A 26,449-nucleotide genomic window follows, 5' to 3' on the forward strand; every position below is an offset into this window, starting at 1 on the left:
CCAGCATCCCAGCTACATACGATGGTGGAAGAACTCCACCACGTTGAAGCATCGGAGAAGGTCCACGGCGACGCCTCTATCTGCACACATCTTACACTCCTGGAAATTGAAATAAGAACACCGTGAATTCATTGTCCCAGGAAGGGGAAACTTTATTGACACGTTCCTGGGGTCAGATACATCACATGATCACACTGACAGAACCACAGGCACATAGACACAGGCAACAGAGCATGCACAATGTCGGCACTAGTACAGTGTATATCCACCTTTCGCAGCAATGCAGGCTGCTATTCTCCCATGGAGACGATCGTAGAGATGCTGGATGTAGTCCTGTGGAACGGCTTGCCATGCCATTTCCACCTGGCGCCTCAGTTGGACCAGCGTTCGTGCTGGACGTGCAGACCGCGTGAGACGACGCTTCATCCAGTCCCAAACATGCTCAATGGGGGACAGATCCGGAGATCTTGCTGGCCAGGGTAGTTGACTTACACCTTCTAGAGCACGTTGGGTGGCACGGGATACATGCGGACATGCATTGTCCTGTTGGAACAGCAAGTTCCCTTGCCGGTCTAGGAATGGTAGAACGATGGGTTCGATGACGGTTTGGATGTACCGTGCACTATTCAGTGTCCCCTCGACGATCACCAGTGGTGTACGGCCAGTGTAGGAGATCGCTCCCCACACCATGATGCCGGGTGTTGGCCCTGTGTGCCTCGGTCGTATGCAGTCCTGATTGTGGCGCTCACCTGCACGGCGCCAAACACGCATACGACCATCATTGGCACCAAGGCAGAAGCGACTCTCATCGCTGAAGACGACACGTCTCCATTCGTCCCTCCATTCACGCCTGTCGCGACACCACTGGAGGCGGGCTGCACGATGTTGGGGCGTGAGCGGAAGACGGCCTAACGGTGTGCGGGACCGTAGCCCAGGTTCATGGAGACGGTTGCGAATGGTCCTCGCCGATACCCCAGGAGCAACAGTGTCCCTAATTTGCTGGGAAGTGGCGGTGCGGTCCCCTACGGCACTGCGTAGGATCCTACGGTCTTGGCGTGCATCCTTGCGTCGCTGCGGTCCAGTCCCAGGTCGACGGGCACATGCACCTTCCGCCGACCACTGGCGACAACATCGATGTACTGTGGAGACCTCACGCCCCACGTGTTGAGCAATTCGGCGGTACGTCCACCCGGCCTCCCGCATGCCCTCTATACGCCCTCGCTCAAAGTCCGTCAACTGCACATACGGTTCACGTCCACGCTGTCGCGGCATGCTACCAGTGTTAAAGACTGCGATGGAGCTCCGTTTGCCACGGCTAACTGGCTGACACTGACGGCGGCGGTGCACAAATGCTGCGCAGCTAGCGCCATTCGACGGCCAACACCGCGGTTCCTGGTGTGTCCGCTGTGCCGTGCGTGTGATCATTGCTTGTACAGCCGTCTCGCAGCGTCCGGAGCAAGTATGGTGAGTCTGACACACCGGTGTCAATGTGTTCTTTTTTCCATTTCCAGGAGTGTACAAGACATTCTGCAAGGACGTCAGTTCGCATCTATATCTTTGGCACCCTCCACCCTGAGTACTCACCACAGAAAAATGACCATTCGCCTTTTCGACTGTTGAGCGCTTATCAGTTCCCTTCTACTTCCGCTATAATCAGTCTAGCGCAACCATGGGACATTGAATCTTTACACATCTCTCTTCCGCTTTCCCGTTTGTCAACAGCGTGTCGCAGTGGCGTGTATCTCCAGTGGACGCTGCCTTCCCAGGTATCCCTCTACACTAATGTGGTAACTCACCTGCGCCAAAATAATGATCAGAGGCAATTAGTCCAATGTGGGAATGGCGAGATCACACAGGATATCACGTCCAAGGAACTACCATCTGTGATTCATACCACGTCCAATCACCGTCGACCAGCTTGTCTCCAGCCTCCTCAAACGAGACAATAGTCGTGTCACTACACAGACGACTATCGTAGACAACTGTTGTTTCCCCCTTTCCTGACCACTGCCGTCAATTTTACAATGACAGAACTGCAGATAATGTGACAGCTCAGTATGTTCTCCAACATGTCACACATACTCTCGATACTGCGGAGGCAGCATCCTTAGTAGTGGCAATCGCTACAAGCGAGATGGCGCATGCTATCGCCAAAGTGCGAAAAACAAATCGTCAGGCCATGAGGGTCTTCCAATTGAATTCTATTGGGTGTTTTGTGATCTTATGATCCAGTGGTGGACTGAAATATTCCATGACCTGCTTCAGTCCCAACTTCCATGTGACAACGGCCTTTGCTGTCAGCATTTTAATTCTGGTACATAAACTATCCAGAGATCTGGAGATCACAAACTTCTGCCCACTCACTGTTTTCAGTGTGAACTAAAGATCTATGCACGCCTACTGGTGGCAAGTGTACACACAGTATTGCCTTCAATCCTTATTATCAGAGGAGATGATGTGCAGCCAAGGAGCCATCCTACAAACTACCATGGGCGAACGTCGGAATCTCATCGTGCTTGCCTCGTCCTGCCGGCTCTGTGGAGTAATGGTTTCAGTCGACTTCGATTCTGCCTTTGATAGGGTCCAACACCAGTTTGTTGTATTGGTGGCGAAGTGTATGAGTTTCCCATCGCCATTCGTCGACACCCTGACATGCTCACTTACTAGTGCCACATCAAGTATTCAAATCAATGGACGACTGGCAGGACCAATTCCAATTTAGAATTCTATCAGACAGGGCTGTCCCCTGTCTACTGTGCTGCTTGGAATCACCCTCGATCTCCTTATATAAAGCCTTCTTATAGGAGGCCTCCTGCCCAACCTTGCAGGAGTCACCCTATGCAACCATACCTGCTGTTGTCAGGCATATGCAGATGACCTCCTTCTCCTGGCACATACACCTATGGAAATACATAACGCCATTGCATGGACGCGACGCTATGGAAGAACCGCAGGAAGCACTCAAAGTGTGCCAGATCAGCAGTTATGAACATTGGCCGTAGCCTCCTAGATGAAGGGATACTGCCACTGCCCACAGTGGACAAACTCCATTATCTAGTTATCACATTTACCAGATATACCTATGTCAGCACCTATGTTGCACCCTAGTTCTTATATGTTGCCCAAATTTTCCTTCTGCCAACGATACTATGACGACAATTCCAGGTGGCCTTCGGGTACTACGACATCATGACCCTCCCCACTTCAGCAGGAGAACTCTGCCTCATCCATGTTCGAGCCAGGACAATGGCTTCATGCATAATTACCATGGCAAGACATTGGTGCAAACCTTCCAGAGCCAACACGCAGCCTCTTGGAGGTTCTTACTCTGGCCCCATCTGTCTCCACTGTTTGGCCCAAATTGCTCCAACTGTTTCCCACATATCGATATACCTTATCGAACTCAGCTACATACCTGATGTCCTTCTGACCTAGTGTGCATAACTTACAGAGGATTTTTACAAGTTGTTTTTGCAACGCACCCTACGCAGTATGTTATAGAACCTTCGCCCAGATATCCATTGGACGATGGTGTTGAAGAACATCCACGCACGCTTCCTTACAACCGACACACGAGCCCTGTGGTAACACGTCATCAACGGCACCTGTCAAACCATCGACTTCACTGTGCTGAACTGGCTGTATCATCGTTATGTACTCGCTGCCACAGCGAGGATACTGATTAGCATTGTTTCACATGTCTGTCGATGTACGATGTCTTCTTCTTCTGGAGGACACAAATTTTCCACTCACAGATAATACGCTATCACATGGTTCAAGGGCCTGATGATTGCTGTCCTCTTCAGCGATGGGGCGCAATAAGAGCTCGACTTCTGGTGCTATGTTTCGGATGCTCATACCACGCTTGAACGGAAACCATATTACCGTCGTCATTTTGACAGTTGCTTATACATTATGTGAACAAAAGTATCCGGACACCTGGCTGAAAATGACTTACAAGTTCGTGGCGCACTCAATCGGTAATGCTGGGATTCAGTATGGTGTTGGCCCACCCTTATCCTTGATGACAGCTTCCACTCTCCCAGGCACACGTTCAATCAGGTGTTGGAAGGTCTCATGGGAAATGGCAGCCCATTCTTCACGGAGTGCTTCACTAAGAAGAGTTATCGATGTCGGTCGGTGAGGCCTGGCACGAAGTCGGTGTTCCAAAACATCCGAATGTTGTTCTGTTGGATTCAGGTCACAACTCTGTGCAGGCCTGTCCATTATATAGATGTTATTGTCGTGTAACCACTCCGTCACAGGCCGTGAATTATGAACAAGTGCTCGATCGCGTTGAAAGATGCAATCGCCATCCCCGAATTGCTCTTCAACAGTGGGAAGCAAGAAGGTGCTTAAAACATCAATGTAGGCCTGTGCTGTGATAGTTCCACGCAAAACAACAACGGGTGCAAGCCCCCTCCATGAAAAACACGACCACAACATAACACCACCGCCTCCGAATTTTACTGTTGGCGCAACACACGCCGGCAGATGACGTTCACCGGCATTCGCCATGCCCACACCCTGCCATCGGATCGCCACATTGTGTACCGTGATTCATCACTCCACACAACGTTTTCCCACTGTTCAATCGTCAATGTTTACGCTCCTTGCACCAAGCGAGACGTCGTTTGGCATTTACTGGAGTGATCCGTGGCTTATGAGCAGCCGCTCATGAAATCCAAGTTCTCTCACCTCCCGCATAACTGTCATAGTACTTGCAGTGTATCCTGATGCAGGTTGGAATTCCTGTCTGTCTGTTACACATTACGCCCCTCTTCAACTGTCGGCGGCCTCTGTCAGTCAACAGACGAGGTCGGCCTGTACGCTTTTGTGCTGTACGTGTCCCTTCACGTTTCCACTTCGCTATCACATCGGAAACAGTGGACCTAAGGATGTTTACGAGTGTGTAAATCTCGCGTACAGAGTTATGACAGAAGTGACACCGAATCACCTGATAACGTTTGAAGTCCGTGAATTCCGCGGAGCGCCCTGTTCTGCTCTTTCACGATGTCTAATGACTACTGAGGTCGCTGATATGGAGTATCTGGCAATAGGTGGCAGCACAATGCACCTAATAGGAAAAACGTATGTTTTTTGATCACATAGTGTACAGTGAATTTTACGTCCCTCCCGCGCCTTCTTATTTGGGGCCCACGCGACTTCCAACGTACCTGACACCTCATGATGACCTTTTAGGAACAGTTCTGCGTACCAGCCCAGTCACGGCTAGCAGTGGGAGACCTACCTGAAGAACTGCGCACTACGCGTCCCAAGTTCTTTGGAAATTTGTGGTAAGGTCTTATGGGACCAAACTGCTGAGGTCATCGGTCCCTAAGCTTACGCACTACTTAATCTAACTTAAACTAACTTACGCTAGAGACAACACACACACCCATGCCCGAGGCAGGACTCGAACCTCCGACGGGGGGAGCCTCACGGAACGCTGGGAAGGCGCCCTAGACTGCGCTTCTACCCCGCGCGGCCCGCCTTCTTTGTTGTCATCTTTATTACTCCTCTTTTGTTTCCGTTTCTTGTAGTGCCCCAGTCTTCATGGACTTTGAGCCGTTATAGAAGTTACCCCAATAGAGCACAGTTACTCAAAGAAACATTCTGGAAAAATTTGCAAACGGAACTGGTCTGAAAATTTCAGCTGAAAAAACAAAATTCATGACAAATATAAAAAATGCACCAAAATACATAGAAACACAAATAGGTAAAATAGAGCGAGTAAATACATTTAAATATCTTGGAGAAACTATACAACTATTGTTTGACCAAAAATATATACAACGAGAAATGTATATCTAGAAAAACAAAACTAAAACACTACACCACAGTGGTACGACCAGAATGTTTATGTGGATCTGAATGCCTAACAATGAACTATAAAATGGACAAACTAGAGGTACTGGAAAGAAGGATTATTAGAAAAATAATGGGTGCAATAAAAACTGCAGATGGTTGGAAAATAAGAAGTAATGAGGAGATCTACAGAAATATAGAGAAAATATCTGAGTAATGGCCAAATGAAGATTAACCTTTTTTGGACATCTCTACCGAATGGGTGGAAATAGACTAAAAAACAAATACTCCCATATTTCTGGAAGAAGAAATCGACAATAGCATGGATTACAGAAGTAAGAAAAGATCTTGAAAGAAACAACGTCAAAGAATCAGAAATAGCAGAAAGAAACCGTTTTAAAAACAAAATACTAAATTTCGGAGGCTTTCAAAGCAGAAGAAATAAAAAATTGGGAACAACATGGACAGAAGAAAGGAAGAGACTTCATGGGGAGAAAATGAGGGCATACTGGAAAAATAGGAAACAACAACAAAGGAAGAAGAGGAACTGAAGTTGTTAACGTGATCCTAGTTGGTCAATATATTTGTAAAAAAAAAGAAAAAGTAAAAAATAAATAAAAAGTTATTTGGCTCTTCCCATTCTATACCACTTCTGTACACTTCCTAACCTGACACAGCGGTCGCCGCGGGTGATGGGGAAATCGTGGTCAGACCTTGGGTTGTAACCTGTAAAGAAATTTAATAATTTTTTCGTATTGATAAATGTATAGATAATTATTCGACTCTCATACCAAAGATTCATTTGAAAAGTTTTTATCACTGACGGACAAAAGAAGATTTACGCTCTTCGTTTATTAGTTTTAGTAATAGTTACCTTTTGTTGTTCTCATGTCATGGTGATAAGACGTATAAACGAAGTGCTCTATAATTTCAATTGAAATTGTGCTAAATAATCAAAGTAACTTCTGAAACAAGACAGTTTTATCATTTACTATAACACGGATCTTAACTCGTGTAGCTCTGGAGGATTATTATTATTTTAATTTTGTATGGTCAATTTAGATGGAGGCGACGAGCTTCACGAGCGCGCTGCTCAACAACAGAAGTACGTGACTGTGTCATCTCTTTCCCTTCGTGGCAGTAAAAGTCAATTTCAATATTTAGGTCATATGTGCCCCGACATTTTCATTTAATTACGAAGTCCAATTATTTTCTTTCTCAGATGAATAAACGCATTTTAACCACAATTCTTTATTCCCAGGTAACGGGGAATAATAGTACTCAGAACGTACGCGCCTCTATTGCGACATTCACACTAATCCTCATTTCAAAATAACGACACCGGTTACTAAGTTTTTAAGAATTTAACAGGGCGGTTACAAACCCCCGACCACATCGCCCTCCAACCCCTGACAATCATTGTGCCACTCCCTCATTAGTGTTAAGAAAAGCGAGTAAGCCCTTTGTTTCATAGGCGCGAGGTAACCCCTCCCCCCCTTCTCCCCCCTCCCCCGGGGGTAGTGTTAGTATTGTCATAGTCATTTCATCTTAGCTTCATTGATGCACAAGTCGACGAAGTGGCTATATAAAAAAATAAAGAAACCTAAAAAAAGGAAATAAAAGGTGGTAGAGCACTTGCTCTTGAAAGGCAAAGGTCCCGAATTCGTGACTCGGTCCGGCACACAGTTTTAATCTGCCAGAAGTGTCATATCAGCGCACACTCTGCTGCAGAGCGAAAACTTCATTCAGGTTCCAATACCGTTCGCTGGAGAGGGACGGTGACTTATAACTACTCTACCGCCCTCTTTCTAGTTCTCAAACGTTGCGATCTTTTTACGTCTGTTTCTACGAGAGTCTGATCGCATCTGTGAAGCAGCGTGACCTTGCCATGACTTTGTCTTTCTCCCGTAGCGACTAAATTCGGACTCTCGAACCCAACCAACGCACTCATTACTAATCGTGAGAGCATATTTACGTGGCTGATTTTTAGTTTGGCTGTGAACCTCTTCTGAGTGGCCGACAGTCTACTGAGTGGGTCGTTTTTGTTTAGTAACAAAATATTAGTTGCTGTTCACCGCTTGAGTTATCATTTTGATAATTTATGTTTTCCACAAAACACAGTGATTGCATTCACCACTGGAACGGGAATCGTGAGTAAACTCACCTTAAGCAATTCCTCCTGAATTTCAGCTTCAGTGTTTGTTGCTTACGATCACTGCGTTCAGGTGGAACGAATTTGAAAGTTAAATTTGTTTATTTAACTTGCAACAATTATTTAATTGTTGCTCTTGAGAACCAGAATGAAAATTACAAGATATTTATCGACTTGCTTTCGTTACTTTAAGTCTTTTTCACAAAACATTTAAAGTTAATAGTTGTCATTTGAATAAAGTTAATAGACTCTTGAAACTTTAAGAAAATGATTTTAAGCAAACAGTTTTTACTCGAATACTGCAACAACGTGATCCATTAAAGATGTGTTATACCCTGTATCAATGAATTGTCTGCAACAAAGAAATTACTGTCGCTGCTGTTGCACTTAGCATTAATAAAATTTAATATAGGATTTAAGAAAACTGAAATGGGTAATTGAAAATAAATGCCTGTATATCGACTAACTACACACTTGTACACAGCTCGTCTCGAATTAAGTCTGACTTTCCTTTTACAAGAACAAAAAAATTAAGTAGTTTCGTGGTTTCCCTTATTGGGAGCACTGCAGGTGACGATATGGTGCCAAAAACAATTCTGTAAATTCACTTTTGTAAATTCTTCCGTCTCTGGTTAAAATGATATGACAGTGGCGACATAGTGGCTACCCTGGTTAATTCTGCATGAAGCAAGTTGTACAAACGCTTCAAAAACATAATTTAGCCTGGGAAGTCCTGCAACCGAGGCTTATAATTACCAGAGACGACTTCTTAATGCAGAAGCATTAATAAACTTAGTCTTCCACTAATATGTGCCTATATCAGCACAAAACAGTAATGTCTTACGAAGTGCAGCAAGACAAGAAAACATGACCACTCCCTACTATTGCTTTTCTCTGCTCAGTCCGTGTGCGGTAAACTTTTTTCCACATAGAATGCGTTTCCCGAAACAGAACGTGACAAGGCCTCCTGTTACGCCTGTTTGAACACTGTCTGCTGGGTCTGCCTTCCGCGGCCTTTCTCTTGTAGGAAAGGCATTTACCAAACGAAAACGACAAGGGCAAGTGTTTGGCCTCTCTCAGGCCCAATGACTTCCTTCTTGATTATTTTCGTAATAATAATTAGTACCAAGTTAAGGATGATCAAAGACTCTACAGAAATGATCTGTTTTATCATTTCAATTCAAGAACTATAATTTAATCGTGCATTTACCATTCCAATTAAACGATTACAAAAATTGTTTAATAAGAAGGCCAGACATTTGACACTGGAGAAATTATATAGAAGAGAAAGTAAAAGAAAGAACCGAATTATCCGTGAATTTACCCCTTTTCACAGACTAGTTGGAGAAAATAGAAGAAGTAGAAAATTTTGTGAAGAGCTTGAAAAGACTATAGAGGTGGTTAAAAAGACGATGATTAACGAGGTATTAGAGTTTACTGTAGAATAACTAGAGGAATTCGATTGGAACTAGGGTGAGATTAACGGATCGGTTTCCACAATTTAGGCTTGAAGGGTACACACATTATTTAAGAAAATAACTTTTCGGAAGTCATTAGCAAAGCGATGGGAGGACGCTAGAAAGCAGATTAAACAAAATTATCTAATGCAGCCCAGTGTGTACACACTTACATGTTTGTGACAAGTTTGCTATCACTTAATAACTAAAATACGTTTCGTATCTTATGAGTTATTCAACCTCTATGAGAGTCATTTTACTTACGAACTGGAGAAGGAACATTAGCATATCTTTTTTTGTGAATATGTATAAAGTATTTTTGGTTTAGAACATGCCCTACTTACTTCAATATCCTCCTACTACAGGAATCTGTGGGGCAACATATATGTCTAAGCTAATCTAAAGGCATTTTCGAAGTTTAGTGTTATATGAAACGAAATCCGGACGATAAACAGGAAGGCTACTACATAGCCTGAGACATCAAGGTACGTTTGTACAGGGAGAAGTGAAAATTCTAGAGGGAGGCTCAACAAGAGGAGGTTAAAGTAGATGTAGGTTGCAATAATTCTGCAGAGATGAAAAGCTTTGCACAGAAAAGACTAGCGCGGAGAACAGCGTCTAAACAGTCTTTCGGCTGAACGATATACCGAAATTCAACATGACAAGAAATCCATACTCGAGCTATATTGGCACCCCAGCACAATTAAGTTCAGACGCAGGTTCAGTCGCTAAAGCTGTCCTCACGCAGGGCTAGGCAGCTGCCCTCGACGTGGACCCGGCCGCTGAAACCCATCTCAAGCGCGTCACATGGGACGTGCTGGTTAACCTGCAGCGCTCTCCAGCGGCAGTTGTCACCTGTATCTGGCTCGCGAATCACACAGTTTGTTTACGAAAAAGGACAGGCAAAAAACTGCTACTTTAGCTTCATTAAAACACACGTTTCCTCCTTTGACCACATGCTAGCCATGTTCTTCTGGCTGTAGTATAATTACAAAAACAAAAAAGTCCAATAGCCACTTACTTATTATAAGACAAAAAGGAAACTTCCATGTTCAGTCAGTAACGACATCAACTTGTAAAATATCCATTACAAATAACGTGATACAAATTGACAATAATCTTCCAAATAAGATAAAAAAATATTTCATCATTGTTATTTTGTAGTAAAATGCAAACGTCATTCTTAACTGATCACTGTATCTACAGAGTAGCAGAATCTTTAGTGCAAGTAAACCACAAAACTTGAACAAGAAACTGCAAAATATTGTAAAGTTGTGCAAGCTCTCCTGTAGACAAAGCCAAATAATTAATTATTTACTGCAGTATTACTGTTACATATATGTACTTCGTGTGCTCGTACACTGCTCTCAATATCGCGACGGACCTCCTTTGGTGTGGTGCAGCAGCTCGACGTGACATCTATTCAATAAATCGTTGGAAATCCCCTGCAGAAATATTGAGCCAAGCTGCCTCTATAGCCATCCGTAAATGCGAAAGTGCTGTCGAGGCAGGATTTTGTGCACCAACTGACTTCTCGATTATGTTCCATAAATGTTCGACGTGATCCATGTCGGGCGATCTGGGTGGCCAGATCATTCGCTCGAACTGTCCAGAATGTTCTTCAAACCATTTGCGAACGGTTGTGACCCAGTGACATGGCCCCTTGTCATCCATAAAAATTCCATCGTTGTTTGGGAACGCGAAGTCCACGAATGGCCGCAAATGGTCATTTACAGTCAACGATCGGTTAAGATGGACCAGAGGACCCAGTCCATTCCGTGTAAACACATCCACCACCATTATGGAGTCACCACCAGCTTGCACAGTGCCTTTTTGACAACTTGGGCCCATGGCTTCGTGGGGTCTGCGCCACACTCGAACTCTGCCATCAGCTCTTACCAACTGAAATCGGGGCTCCTCTGACATGGCCACTGTTTGTCAGTCTAGGATCCAAGCGATACGGTCACGAGCCTAGGAGAGCCGCCGCAGGAGATGTCGTGCTGTTAGTAAAGGCCCTCGTGTCGGTCGTCTGCAGTCATTGCCCATTAAAGCCAAATTTCACCGCACTTTCCTAACGTGTACGTTCATCGTACGTACCACATGGATTTCTACAGTTATTTCACGGACTGTTGCTTGTCTGTCAGCTATGACAACTCTACGCAAAAGCAACTGCTCTCGATCATTAAACGAAGGCCGTCGGCCACTGCGTTGTCCGTGATGACAGGTAATGCCTGAAATTTGGTACTCTCGACAGACTCTTGGCACTATAGATCGCGGCATACTGAATTCCCTAACGATTTCTGAAATGGAATTTCCCATGTGTCATGCTCCAGCTACCATTCTGCGTTCAAAATCTGTTAATTTATGTAGTGCTGTTGTAATCCCGTCGGAAACCTTTTCACATGAACCACCTGAGTACAAATGACAGGTACACCAATGCACTGCTCTTTGTACATTGTGTGCGCGGTGCTACCACCATCTGTATATGTGCATATCACACTCCTATGAGTTTTGCCACCTGATTTGTGTGTGCGTGCGTGCACGATCATAAACAATATTTATAGAAGAGTTATGTATCCCAAAATATAGACCGTTTTTTGGATGAGTAAACCAGTACTGAATTGCGATCGAATGAGGCAGTGATACAGAAGCAATCTTGCAATTCGTTGGTCCATGTACTTTGGCATGTTCACAAAACCGAACAAAGTCCTGGAAGTCTTATAAAGAAGACGCGAATCAGCTAAAAATTATTTCGAAACTCTGCACCTCTATCTTGTGCACTATGCTAAACTCGTGTACGATACAACCATGTATTTATTTTACAGTCCCCTTAAAGTTTTAATGGCTGATGTGTTACTAATTATCAGTTAGTTACAACGAACCGTAACAAGAACAACACGTTCTTGGTGAATCATCAATGTGCCGTTGTCTTAAAACAGCGTAAGTTCTTAACATGCAAATTATAATACAAACATTCTTTAACCACTTACATGAAGTTTCCCGTCATTGTATAACAAGAAGGTGCACCAATAACCACGCTTTTTCGAGAGATCCTCCGTGTGCTGGTGCTTTGAAACGACGTGTATTTATAGCACGTGAGCTGTAATATAAAACCCACCAAATATGGCCTTCAATTGCAAACGACAAAATCCATTACGTCTCCCTAGTTCTGCTTCTGACGAAGAGAGCACTCTTGCATCTTACTGGTTAAACTTTTCGCTTCACGTTGTCGCAATATCGCAGAACTTATTTCTTGTTTGACGGGCGGCAGTGTTTCCTCAGCATGAAATAACAATAACTGACGTCACAAAACTTGTACAGCTCCACGTCCCGTGTGAGGGCGGCTTAAAGGAAATACGATGCTCACCTTCTTCTCTGCGCTATGAAGTCACCAGCGTCATTTGAATGCGAGAATGCGCTCGTGACGGTATCTCGTGCTCACACGCTTCGCCAGTGTGAACAACCGGAAAGAATGACGTCAGAGACAGAACGCCAGCGCACCGAGGCGGTCTGCTTGCTCTTATTACTCTCGATCAGAGTCTGACTCAGTGGGACAAGGCCGGTGCTAACAGGTTTTCGCAGGCTTCAGTACGAGTTCGCTCCTTCATATCTGTCCCACTTCAGCTTACATTCCGAAGCTTTAAAGCCATATTGTGAAATAATTGTTGAGAAATATGTGGCTCGCTTCATCAAATGCTATTATTACTTACATATAGTGCTTCTGTAAATAACTTTGTTTTAAGCCTGTGCATTGCACAAGCAAAATAAAGTATGGTAGACGAAGCAAGGAGGACAAAAAAGCAGACCAGCACTGGTATAGAAAGCATTCCTGGACAAAAGAAATGTACTAGTATTTACTAGACATTGGACCTGATCTGGAAAAGAAATGTGTGAGGCTGTATATTTTGGAGTGCAGTATTCTACGGTAGTGAAACATGGACCGTAGGAAAACCTGAACAGAAGAGACTCGAAGTATTTGAGATGTGGTGCTACAGAGGAATGTTCAAAATTATTTGTACTGGTAATATAAGAGATGGAGTTCACTGCAGAATTGACGAGAAACGAAATATGTGGAAAACACCGATCAGAAGGAGGGGAGGATGATAGGACGTGTGTTAGGACATCACAGAATCACTTCCATGGCAATAGAGGGAGCTGCACAGGGTAAAAACTGTAGGAAAAAGAGATTGGAATATACCCAACAGATAATTGAGGGTATGGGTGTAAGTGCTACTTTGGTATGAAGAGGAGAGGAAGCCGTGGCGGTCCGAATAAAAATAAGTACTGACGGAAAGAAGAAATGAAATTCAACTTGTTTCCTGTGCAGAAGAGATTGACACTTGTTGCTCATTAAAGATCATGTTGTGGACATCGAAAGTCTCGTTTGGAGGTTGGACATTGGTAGAACAAATCAAACATGATCTATATCTACATCTACATCTACATGATTACTCTGCAATTCACATTTAAGTGCTTGGCAGAGGGTTCATCGAACCACAATCATACTATCTCCCTACCATTCCACTCCCGAGCAGCGCGCGGCAAAAACGAACACCTAAACCTTTCTGTTCGAGCTCTGATTTCTCTTATTTTATTTTGATGATCATTCCTACCCATGTAGATTGGGCTCAACAAAATATTTTCGCATTCGGAAGAGAAAGTTGGTGACTGAAATTTCGTAAACAGATCTCGCCGCGACAAAAAACGTTTTTGCTTTAATGACTTCCATCCCAACTCGCGTATCATATCTGCCACACTCTCTCCCCTATTACGTGATAATACAAAAAGGGGTTGCCCTTTTTTGCACCCTTTCGATGTCCTGCGTCAATCCCACCTGGTAAGGATCCCACACCGCGCAGCAATATTCTAACAGAGGACGAACGAGTGTAGTGTAAGCTGTCTCTTTAGTGGACTTGTTGCATCTTCTAAGTATCCTGCCAATGAAACCCAACCTTTGGCTCGCCTTCCCCATAATATTATCTATGTGGTCTTTCCAAATGAAGTTGTTCGTAATTTTAACACCCAGCTACTTAGTTGAATTGATAGCCTTGAGAATTGTACTATTTATCGAGTAATGGAATTCCAACGGATTTCTTTTGGAACTCATGTGGGTCACCTCACACTTTTCGTTATTTAGCGTCTACTGCCACCTGCCACACCATACAGCAATCTTTTCTAAATCGCTTTGCAACTGATACTGGTCTTTGGATGACCTTACTAGACGGTAAATTACAGCATCATCTGCGAACAACCCAAGAGAACTGCTCAGATTGTCACCCAGGTCATTTATATAGATCAGGAACAGCAGAGGTCCCAGGACGCTTCCCTGGGGAACACCTGATATCACTTCAGTTTTACTCGATGATTTGCCGTCTATTACTACGAACTGCGACCTTCCTGACAGGAAATCACGAAACCAGTCGCACAACTGAGACGATACCCCATAGGCCCGCAGATTGATTAGAAGAGAAGATGTGTAGCCTTACTTGCATTCGATATATAGGCCACATGTATGGAGGATCTGGACTGAAAATACACTGGTATGCAAAACTTAAGGACGAAAGTGGTAGTAGGGCAACAGCGGCGTCACCCCCCATTGCACTGTTGAAAAATTTATTCAAGATCGCGGCCATAGATGTGGCAACATAGCATTGATTTCATGGCGGAAAATTCAAATTTTGACGGGAAAATATGCCAATTGAGCTACCTCCACTAACCTAACTCCACCCACCCCTACCATAGGATGTGGTTGGAAATTAAAAAATGGTGGGAAATTGAAATTTATTGGTGGGAACATCAAATTTTGTGTGTTCACCTTGAGGTCTGGAGACCAGCTGAACTAGTTCACAACAGCACCACCAGAGGCGCTGTTGACCCTCCTCCACTCCCCCCTCTGCTCCCCACCACCCCACCCCTATCTCGAAATTGGCAGGAAAGTCGCTCACTGTGTGTCAAGCTGCTGGACTGAGAGGGCCTCACGAAGGTAGGATAATATAGCTTGTGTGAGGCATTGTTTAAACAGTTTCTTTAAGAATATTGTTTATTTATTTCTGAAATCGCAATACACCTCGAAACTGACACAGATGTTTGAATAATTTAGACGATGTTAAACAACGGTGGTACTTTTATTCCGATAGCAAAAGGAACCACATAATTACACTGTCACAGATTACACCAAACATATGTGGAAAATTTTCTCGCACACACTCCATGTACCAGACCAGAGTCGCGGCCGCTGGAAGAAGCCATGCACCGGGCTGATCCACACTGGCCATTGGCCAGTGGCAACCGCAGGAGCACGCTAAGCACTTCCTGTCATGCAGGGAAATACCTTAGCCTTCCTCCTCACCGACACGCTTTCTTTCTTTGTGGCAAACGGATGCCCTTGTCACTGAACACTAACTGTGTCAAGAGTTACTAAACCTGGTGTTTAAGCAGTGTGTGAAATATTGTCACAGACACATCTTGAGGATGTTACGAAATCGACTATCGATGTAACTGTGCACTGTGGCCCTCACTCTGAGACTGTCTTTTGTAATGGCTCTGAGCACTATGGGACTCAACATCTTAGGTCATAAGTCCCCTAGAACTTAGAACTACTTAAACCTAACTAACCTAAGGACATCACACACACCCATGCCCGAGGCAGGATTCGAACCTGCGACCATAGCAGTCCCGCGGTTCCGGACTGCAGCGCCAGAACCGCTAGACCACCGCGGCCGGCACAAAATCATCACTTCTGCATCCTGCATATAGTTAACGATTACCAGACACTCGTACATACTCGTATGCCCCGAAGACAGAGAGATCCCAAGAAACATAAGCACATAATGACAGTAGCAGATACTGCCTGCGAGGTCAGTCGGTCATCCAGCGCAGACGACGGTCACAAGGCAGGCAACTGCCCCCACACACAACACACTGGCCTGATGCGCGACCAGAGCGCCCTCCGTGGACAGCAGTCACTGTCCAAACTTGTGTGCAAAGCTTCGGCTGGTTCCTCCAGCACAAGGCGTCCGCTAACAGTACTGTTTCTGATCTGGCCTGCTTGCTGCCGTGGTTTCTTCAACAAGTTGCGATCATCTCTAGAGTCTGGTATTACAAGAACATTTACTTTCTGAACACTGTTGATGAGAAAGGCTTCATTAACCACGAATTAATTTACCGATCTCGCAACAGATATCAGGGGCAATATCCGATTTTACACGCCAAAAAACGCCATATTTATGACACTTTTATGCCGAAATCATCAAGTAGCATATGAACATTTCCGGAATTTCATGTATTTTCACGTGGTTTGCCAGAATACATACCATTTATACGATAGTTCTCGATATGAATCACATAGCAGTATGCTACCGATCGCTTACACAGTATTTCGAAGATAAAGAGCGGGAACTACACACATCAAAAACAGTTTTGCATCACCTCGGTTTCGAGAGTTCCGGAACCTGTACAGAAAATTGGAATAGAGATCAACGTAAACATCACTTCCGCCCTTTTTATTCCTCATGAAAACCACACATTGCATGTTGTACCACCATACAGCGAGACCTTCAGATGTGGTGGTCCAGATTGCTGTACACACCGATACCTATAATACCAGTAGCACGTCCGCTTGCATTGATGCATGCCTGTATTCGTCGTGGCAAACTATTCAGAAGTTCATGAAGGCACTGTTGGTCCACACTGTCTCACTCCTCGACGGCGATTCGGCGTAGATCTCTCAGAATGGTTGGTGGGTCACGTCGTCCATAAACAGACCTTTTCAATCTATCCCAGCTATCTTCGATAGGGTTCAAGTCCGGAGAACATGCTGCCCACTCTAGTCGAGCGATGTCGTTATTATGAAGGAAGTCATTCACAAGATGTGCAAGATGGGGGCACGAATTGTCATCCATGAGGAAGAATGCCTCGCCAATAAGCTGCTGATATGGTTGCACTATCGGTCGGAGGATGGCATTCATGTATCACACAGCCGTTACGGCGTCCTCCATGACCACCAGCGGCGTACGTCGGCCTCACATAATGCCACCCAAAAACAGCAGGGAACCTCCACCTCGCTGCACTCGCTGGACAGTGTGTCTAAGGCGTTCAGCCTGACTGCAGTAGTAGCCCTTGGCCGGCCTGAGCGAGGCATGTCAAATGGTTCAAATGGCTCTGAACACTATGGGATTTAACATCGGAGGTCATCATTCCCCTAGACTTAGAACTATTTAAACCTAACTAACCTAAGGACATCACACACATCCATGCTCGAGGCAGGATTCGAACCTGCGACCGTAGCAGTCGCGCGGTTCCGGACTGAAGCTCCTATAACCGCTCGGCCACAACGGCCGGCGAGGCATGTTAACGACAGTTCCTGTCTCTCCGTATCTCCTCCATGTCCGAACAACATCGCTTTGGCTCACTCCGAGATGCCTGGACACTTACCTTGCTGAGAGCCCTTCCTGGCACAAAACAACAATGCGGACGTGATCGAAACGCGGTATTGACTGAACTACAGATAACACTAGCCGTGTACCTCCTTCCTGGTGGAATGACTGGAACTGATCGGCTGTCGGACCCCCTCCGTCTAATAGGCGCTGCTGATGCATGGTTGTTTACATCTTTGGGTGGGTTTAGTGACATCTCTGAACAGTCAGAGGGACTGTGCCTGTGATACAATATCCCCAGTCAACGTCTATCTTGAGGAGTTCTGGGAACCAGGGTGATGCAAAAATTTTTTTGATGTGTGTGTATCTCTAGAAATCCAGAACGTTAGCAAGGTCATTATGCGGGATGTGCTGCAAATCACTAAGTAACTCTAAATTTATCTCGTCTGCGAAGATCTTTACATGAGAACTCGAAAATAGATGAAACTGGTAGCTCCATGGGTAGTTCTTAACGAATACCGACGTCAATTGTAAACGCTAACCCATACAGAATCTTCTGAAATTTCCACAGGGAGAAGTTGCATCACACACGTGATCATGAAGGCTGCCTAACGCATACCGAGTATTAGTTTTCTATTCACCCACCTAGAGGGCGACGTGGTTATGTCAGCTGCACATCTGTACCACAGTCTTTCCAGTTCAGGCGGCTCATCGATTTTTTCCGCAGTAAGCCGGAAACGTCACTTCATTCAGGTCTCTGGCTACTGCTGCCACGCACCCATACGCCAGGCAGAACTATCCTAGAAAACCAACCACATATTTATCAGTGTAATTACAATTAAATAACGATTGTAGCGCCAATATGGCGGCTCTCAAAATATCAGTATCTGTACCATTCTTATGACGAGACATAATTTTCCAACTAAAATCTTCCATGGCTCATATGGTTATCAGTGCACTGAAATCGCAAGTTTTCAAGTCATATCCATACCTCCCCTAAGACCGGACAAAGTCATTTTCTTTGCATATATTGGAACACTGGCCACAGTAACTTTATTCCCCAACACATACTTTCTAAGCCTGCTGATTACAGTGAATTTATCTCACATCCCCTGCTAAGGATAATACTTCGCCTGTAACTAAATGCTGATGGCACCAAACAATACTGTGCAAAAATCCGCGTTGGATGGACATGTCTCATTGTTTTTCTTGCGTGTGGTATCACTGTTCTAGGCGCTTCAGTCCGGAACTACGCTGCTGCTGCAGTCGCTGGTTCGAATCCTGCCTCGGGCATGGATGTGTGTGATGTCCTTCGGATAGTTGGGTTTAAGTAGTTCTAAATCTAGGGGACTGATGACCTTAGACGTTAAGTCCCATAGTGCTCAGAGCCATTTGAACCATTTGGTACCACTGTGTATTATAAAGAGAGACGTAATCGTTTTATAAGCTACCAGCTATTAAAAACACGGTCGTAACGACAATGTTAGTGTCACCCCGCATAAACACCTGTCTTGGTTCTATAGGCACGCACAAGTATCGCTAACTACATCCGTGTTAAAAACTATACAATCTTTATAAGTCGAGGTATGGTATTGCTTCCGGATGGTCTTCCACACAAATACCACGACAATTAATATGGATGGTGATGGCTGCAGTGTGTATTAACAGACCGCACATCGCTGACGTTGTAAGCTCGTAATAAAATCAGCATTCTCACCGAATTTAGAACGCGATTCGGCTAAGGAACGCGGTATTAAGCCGATATTTGCAACTCCCTCATGGCACCGCTAGATATTTCTCACGCTAGTAAACAGTATTTGTAACACTTTCTGTCTCAATGCTGTGTAGTAGTGTAACACAAGTTCTGCGATATATCAACGGGATTATAGGTGAGGGAGGATGATGGTTGATTGAGAATGATCGCATACAGTAGATGGCGTGATATGTCATGAATCACTTAAAAAATGCGACCCTAGGTTGAAATCATAATAAAAGTACAAAACATTATGACCAATACACTGGCTTTTCAGATCTATAGTGATACGTTTTCTGGTAGATGTGCTGCCTACGATTTGGAATTAAATCTCTCCATTCAACCACATACTTGCGTTGGATCTTATGGAAACGTCTTTTCATGAGTACAGCCACTAGTGAATCATATTCACGGCACTCTCATATCTCGAAACGATTCACCTTTTTCGAACCTATCTGCTAAGGACCTCATACAGCAAAACTTCAATGTGATTTAAGACAGTCCCTCTGCATCTTGGAACTGTTACTCAGTCTCTGTCCCACCCTACCTACAGCTTTGTCCATGTGATCAGCCCATTTTAAATCAGAACTAAGCAGAAGTCGGAGAGCTATAGCTACCACCTTCTGCAACCCTTGGAGAAACAGGGTGAGCTGAGTTAATGCGACAGGACTGTGTTCTGGCCACTTGGTGGAAATGTACTCCGCCAACCGAGTACAGTGTTTAAGGCCAGAGCCAACCGAAGTTTTCTCCTGGAACACGAGGTAGTATAAAAGATAGTACAAGCATTTATGGTGGTGTTTCTTATCAGGAAAATTGGGAAGACTTCACATCATAAGGGCACTGGAAGAAAGACAAGGATTTTGCTACTGCAGTGCAATGCATTTCCCAAACTACATACAGATACTGCAGTCCAAAGGAGATCTGCATTCCTTAGGGTGCATTCATGTCTGTCACCCAAACATGCTCTCTATTCTCGATATTTTGTACCATACAACACAGTAAAACTAAGAACTATAACAACTTCACTAATGTCACCTGCTAGAGAACTCAATAAGATTTTACCATATCTCCCTCTTCTGATATATCGGGAAGCAAATACTGTCTGCTTATTGACATTAACCATATGTTATGAGCCCATTAAAAGCACATGTATTGGTCTACTGGAGCAGCCGACCAGTGATCGAAGTTGCTTGCACAGACCAGTGTTAAGTTTTATTGCCCGTAGTGTAGGAGGACCATGTCCCACAGACTATTAGTCATGAGAGAGCTTCCCTGCGTTGTTGTCTGACAGATTTGCTCCAAGGCAGTGTATGACTGCAGCTGTGTACATATTCCATCCACAGAGTCTTTATATCACAAGTCGGAGGTAATCTCTTTCTCCATCGCAGTCGTAATGAGTCTGTGATCAATGTAGATCACTTGCACAGTTACACATAAACATTTGGCTAAAAGAGAAAAAGTGATAGAAAAAGGGTGATACTACACTGCTAATAAATTTGAATTTCCTACTATTACCTGGAATGAGGGTGGATGGAGTTAGATTAGTGAAGGTAGCCCAAGTGACCTATTTTCCCGCCAAAATTTGAATTTCCGCCATGATATCAGTTCCACGTTGCCACGTCTATGGCCGCCATCTTGGATCCGCCATCTTGAATAAATCTGGCAACAATGCAGTGTGGGGTGATGCTGCTGTTGCTCTACCACTGAAAATAACTTCCACATGATGTGTGACTGGCAAGTAGCATAGCTCGAAGAAATTTGGACTGCTACAGTATAGCGCAGAAAGTAACTGAAAGAAATCCAGAATGAGATCGACAAAAATGACACTTTCATTCAAAAACAGTAATTAAACTAAAGTCACCTCGATTCATGATAGTTCCCTAGAGTTTACAAGAGGTGGTAAATGGTTCTTAATATGGTGTGTGATCACCACGCACAGTAGTACATGCTCTACAAAGTGCTCCTATACTGCTCACGAAGTTGCGCTGTTCGTTGTGGTAATGCATTGTCGTCCATAAAAATGATATCAGAGCCAAATGCAACGCTGAAAAGATGCACATGGATAACAAGTGCAGTGTCACTATCGCGTTGACTGCTGACCACACCTTGTTCAAAGATCTGGAGGTAAGTGCACCCATACTCCCATGCAACATTACACTTCCCCTCACCATACAACCTTGACCACCAAAACGACCACGTTCGACGATGTTCCTTGATGCATTATTCCTTGATGCATTACATGTTTCCATCTCTCATCATATTCATCATATCAGGATACATCCAACACTGTTGAATATGATTGTGTTGGTCGTACAGGTGTTACAGTGTGGGATAGCATAATGTTACATGAGCATATTGACCTCCAGATCTTTGATTGCGATACTCTCATCAGTCAGTATTACTGTGACACATACTCTTTCTACATGTAAATCTTTTCAGGAGTGCATCCGTTTTTATGGATGCCAATCTACGATTGCATCGAACAGAGCAGATGGTGGAGCTCTTGGAAATAGAGAATATTTGGCAAATGAACTGGCGTGGACATTCGCCTGACTTAAATCCCATTGAGCATGTGTGGGATGCATTAGGGAGATGTACTGCTGCACGTCCACGTCCACCAAAGACCATCCAGCAGTTGCTATCCTGACTAGTGGAGGATGGACCGCCCTGCCATAAGAACTCTGCACCAACCTTGTAGCCAGTATGGGAGCACGTTGCAGAGCGTGCATTGCCATCTATGGTGATCGTACACCCTATTAATAGTCACGTCCCTCCATTTTGTAATGTACAGCGGTCCACCATGAACAGCGGTGATATCAGTATAATTATTGCCTTTGAATAAAAGTGTCATTTCTGTTCATCCCATCGTGTATTTCTCTGTTACCTTTGTACCATGCTGTAGCAGTTCATTCTATGTGTGGTCCAAGTTTCATCGAGCTATGGTACTTGGCAGTGGCATGTCATGCGAAAGTTACTTTTATCCTTAAGTTTTGGCATACCAGTGTTCATAAACTATTCAGTATGGCCACCTGATATCCATTACAGTTACTGCAGTTCATATTTATTAATTTTTTCATAGTCCACATCTTAAATGTCAGACATCTAATAACCATAAGTAATGTGTCAAGTAGATTACAAAATTACTGTTTTTATGGGTTAAAAATGTCTTTATGTTGATCATAAGAGTGAGTGATTACATTCTGTATTTACTCTGTATTCTACATTATAGTATCAAACGATGGCATAGCTGTGGAGGACAGAGAAAAATTAGCAGGCTATGCAGATTTGATTATGTCTATTGTTAAGATTAATAAAAACACTAATATTTGTTATTTAATAATTTTGTATACTGATTAAACTACATCACTTACTAAACAGGTATACAGTCTGTTACACAGAATGGGGACTAAATAGTTGTCATCTCATCCTAATCGCTACACAAGGTCTTATCTATCCAGTTACCTAACTGTACCCACCGAATAAAACAATAACAATAGCAACTCCTGCAAAGCTGCTATCGACCTTTGCAACAAGCAGTCACACACTCTGCACACGATTCAATATCCAGTGCATTCAGTACAGAATTCAACATTTAATTGTATTTGAGAAAAATCTGAAACACTTCATACAGTCAGTCTCATACCTTTCCCCTAAAATGTTGTCATATGATGCCATTTCTCCCTATCGAACAGTGATGTAGGTTATCACTTCTTCATCCAACTATGCTTCGTCCTGTTTTCGTTTCTCAGTTACGGGCGCCACTTCCTTTCTTCCCCTCTCTTCATTAGTTCTATCGTGTTGTTCTTTCTCTCTTTCTCCCATCTCTTTCTTGCATCCACCGCATGTAACTTACCTTTATTATTCAACTTTCCATAAACAGGTATAAAGTATGATATTATTTATGCTTCCACTATGTGTGTTATAATTATTTCATAGAGTTGGATTTCATATCAGGTGTAAGACCTCTTATAACATGTATGCTGTAATGAATGTAACGTAAAATATGAAGAAGGCCTGGTTATCTGTAAGAGAAGGCCTTATTTCCCTAATCTTGCCAGGATAAAAAAAGAGTGAATAATTTTCCTAATGATCCGACGATACTTCTGATCTATCCAGCTAGCAGCCCAGTGTTAAACACTCGCATGCATATAAAAATTTCAGTCTTACAGGTGTTTTAGTTTCGTATGTTTAGAGACGCGCTCTTTTTTGTAAATTCCTTTAAGTTAACAGTGTGCTCTTTACATTTTATTCATTCTTACACCTACTGCAGCTCTTTTCAAATCATTTTGTTCTAAGCTTTCTCTAGGATATTTAAATTTACCCATCTTTTCTGATTTATCAATTTCTGTTTCTATACAGCTCGGACAGTGGGGAGGAATGAGGAAAATTAAGAGCCTTATATGTGACTGGAGATTATTCTTAATGATGATAATGACAAGTTTCATTTTTTATGTTTAGTTTTTCACCTGAAATTTTACTTTTTTCTCTAAGAGATCAATTTGGACAATTACACCTGGTAGATATGCTGGCAGTAGTGCAAATTCATCTGTAAAGCTAGACAGTTAACTTTAATTCCATTACACTGCTTCCCCTTAAATTATTATTGGTTTAATGATGTGATTTTGAGCTCCAACGCATATTTATAGAATACAATTAAATACTGAACATGATAACCCATCCCGCTGTCTTAGACCAGCTTTTGTTTCAAATGGCTGAGATATTCTTGGGTTTGATCAGCCCCACAAGATCTGGTCAACTCTGAACCGACTAAGAACTGGGCATGAAAGATGTACTGACTCACTCTTCAAATGGGAACTGCTGTCTTCGCCAGCATGTGACTGCGGCGCGCCTAAGTAGACCATCCAACACATCAGAGTAGAATGCAGTGCCAGAGCGTCAGCGGGGACTTTGAAGACTTCCTCGTGGCATCCCAAAAATCTATTGAATATATCTGTGGCTTGGTACTAAAGGGCCAATGTCCAACATCAACGTTTTTCAGTTATTGGCTCTACGACACTGTCTGTAAGGTCATTGATTTGGTGTAAAAAAGGCCAATGTCCAGCTCCTTTACTAACGGAGATACAGATTCATTTAGGGCATATGTCCAAACGGAATGTCAGAATAGCATTAATTGGAAGAAAGGCCAATATACACTTAACCCCGCTTGAAATATATTTTTGTATAAATAAAAGGGCCAAAGTGCACATTGGTCCTTTTAACCCATATGTGTTTGAGACATTGGCCCCCTGTCAAGCAACTTGTATTGACATTGTTGTATAACCTTGTGTTGACATTGTTGTGTAATTGTGTGTTGACACTGTGTTGAAATCGCTTGTCGAGATTGTTTTATAGTGTTTGTTTAAAAGCCAGTTAGACCATTGATACAAAGGTTACAAGATGGCAACAAGAGGGAAAAGGCTGCTACAAATGGGTTTGAGAGAAACTCCAAGCCAAGGTGATGAAAACTTGTATTATTCCTTTTACTTTATTACACTTGACTCTTAAGCATTAGGTTTGTTTGCTTTACGCTATAATAATCTGTATAAAATTAGCAATTATTAGTACATTTGTGTTTTAAACAAATTATTAGCATACGGGTTCTCTTCAGGTCCGTCTCGGAAGCCCCAGCAACAGGCACTGTCGTGCACTGACGAATTTTTTCAACTTAGTAATGAGATTGATGTCACCAGCTCACCACCTGATTGTGGCTATCTAAATGACTTTTCCTCTGATGAGTATTTTCCCTCAGAAAGTAATTCAAGCGACACAGACAATGAAGCGAATGGACAGAATGAAGCGAATGAAATGAATGTCGTGGACACACCAAATGAAATGAATGCTTTGAGTGAATTGAATAATGACGAGAACAAACAGGACCATTTTTTTCAGGAACAAAATGCATCGACAACGAAAAAACGTGAAAGAAAGAAGGTTGAAGGAAATATTACCAGAATAAGGATGAGGAACTCAAACTCGTTGGCAAGAGAAATAAGGAAGAAAAGAAGAAACGCAGGGTTAGAATATAAAAATGCTACAGGAAAAACGGTTAAGGCCAAAGGTCTTAAAGCAGCCTGTACATGTAGGCTGAAGTGTTTCGAAAAATTCAGTGAAATTGAAAGACAAACTATATTTGCAGACTATTACTCATTAAGTAAGGAAGCAAAAAACCAATTCATAGCAGGATTGGTTTGTGAAAAAGGTAAAGCTCGCCAAAGATTACGAGATGGTAGAGAATTGGAGAGTAGGCGAACATTCACTCGCCTCTATTCACTCCCTAAATCTGGTGAGCATATTGCAGTCTGTCAAAAAATGTTTTTATATACACTTGATGTCGCCTTAACCCTGCGGCAGGCGCGCTTAAGATTTTTGCTTCAGCGGGCGCGTGCGGGACTCAATGGAATTAATTATTTATTGTTTATAACATCATTCTTAACAGCAACTTTTAATATGATTTGTATACATATATCCAAGGTGCATGGGAAAATTAAAACTGTTACAGAATATCTGACATACGTTTCCAGGATATTTCCTAAGCGCTTCTTTAATACCAAACTCTAAATAAATTATAACCACAGATATGATTCGATTGTTTACCATTGTTAAAGCAAGTTTTACAAAAACGTGTAATATGTATAAAAACTTTGTAGTAATAATAAAGAATAAGGCAGTCAGTAAATACATATCAAGAATCACACACGTTCGTCCTCCGGAGAAGCTCTGCAATCATTACATGTGACAACATTGTGGCAATGTTGCTTGCAAACGAATCTTTTGCAACTATTGCAAGTGACAGTAGTTTTATTATTTTTTTCCACCACAAATTTGGCACCTCCCACACCTTCTTACAGTCTCATCGTGATTGGCGGGAATTGATTGATGAGGTGACAGAAACCCTTGAATATCT

The sequence above is a fragment of the Schistocerca piceifrons genome, chromosome 8 (genome assembly GCF_021461385.2).
Source record: "Schistocerca piceifrons isolate TAMUIC-IGC-003096 chromosome 8, iqSchPice1.1, whole genome shotgun sequence".
Classification (NCBI taxonomy): Eukaryota; Metazoa; Arthropoda; class Insecta; order Orthoptera; family Acrididae; genus Schistocerca; species Schistocerca piceifrons.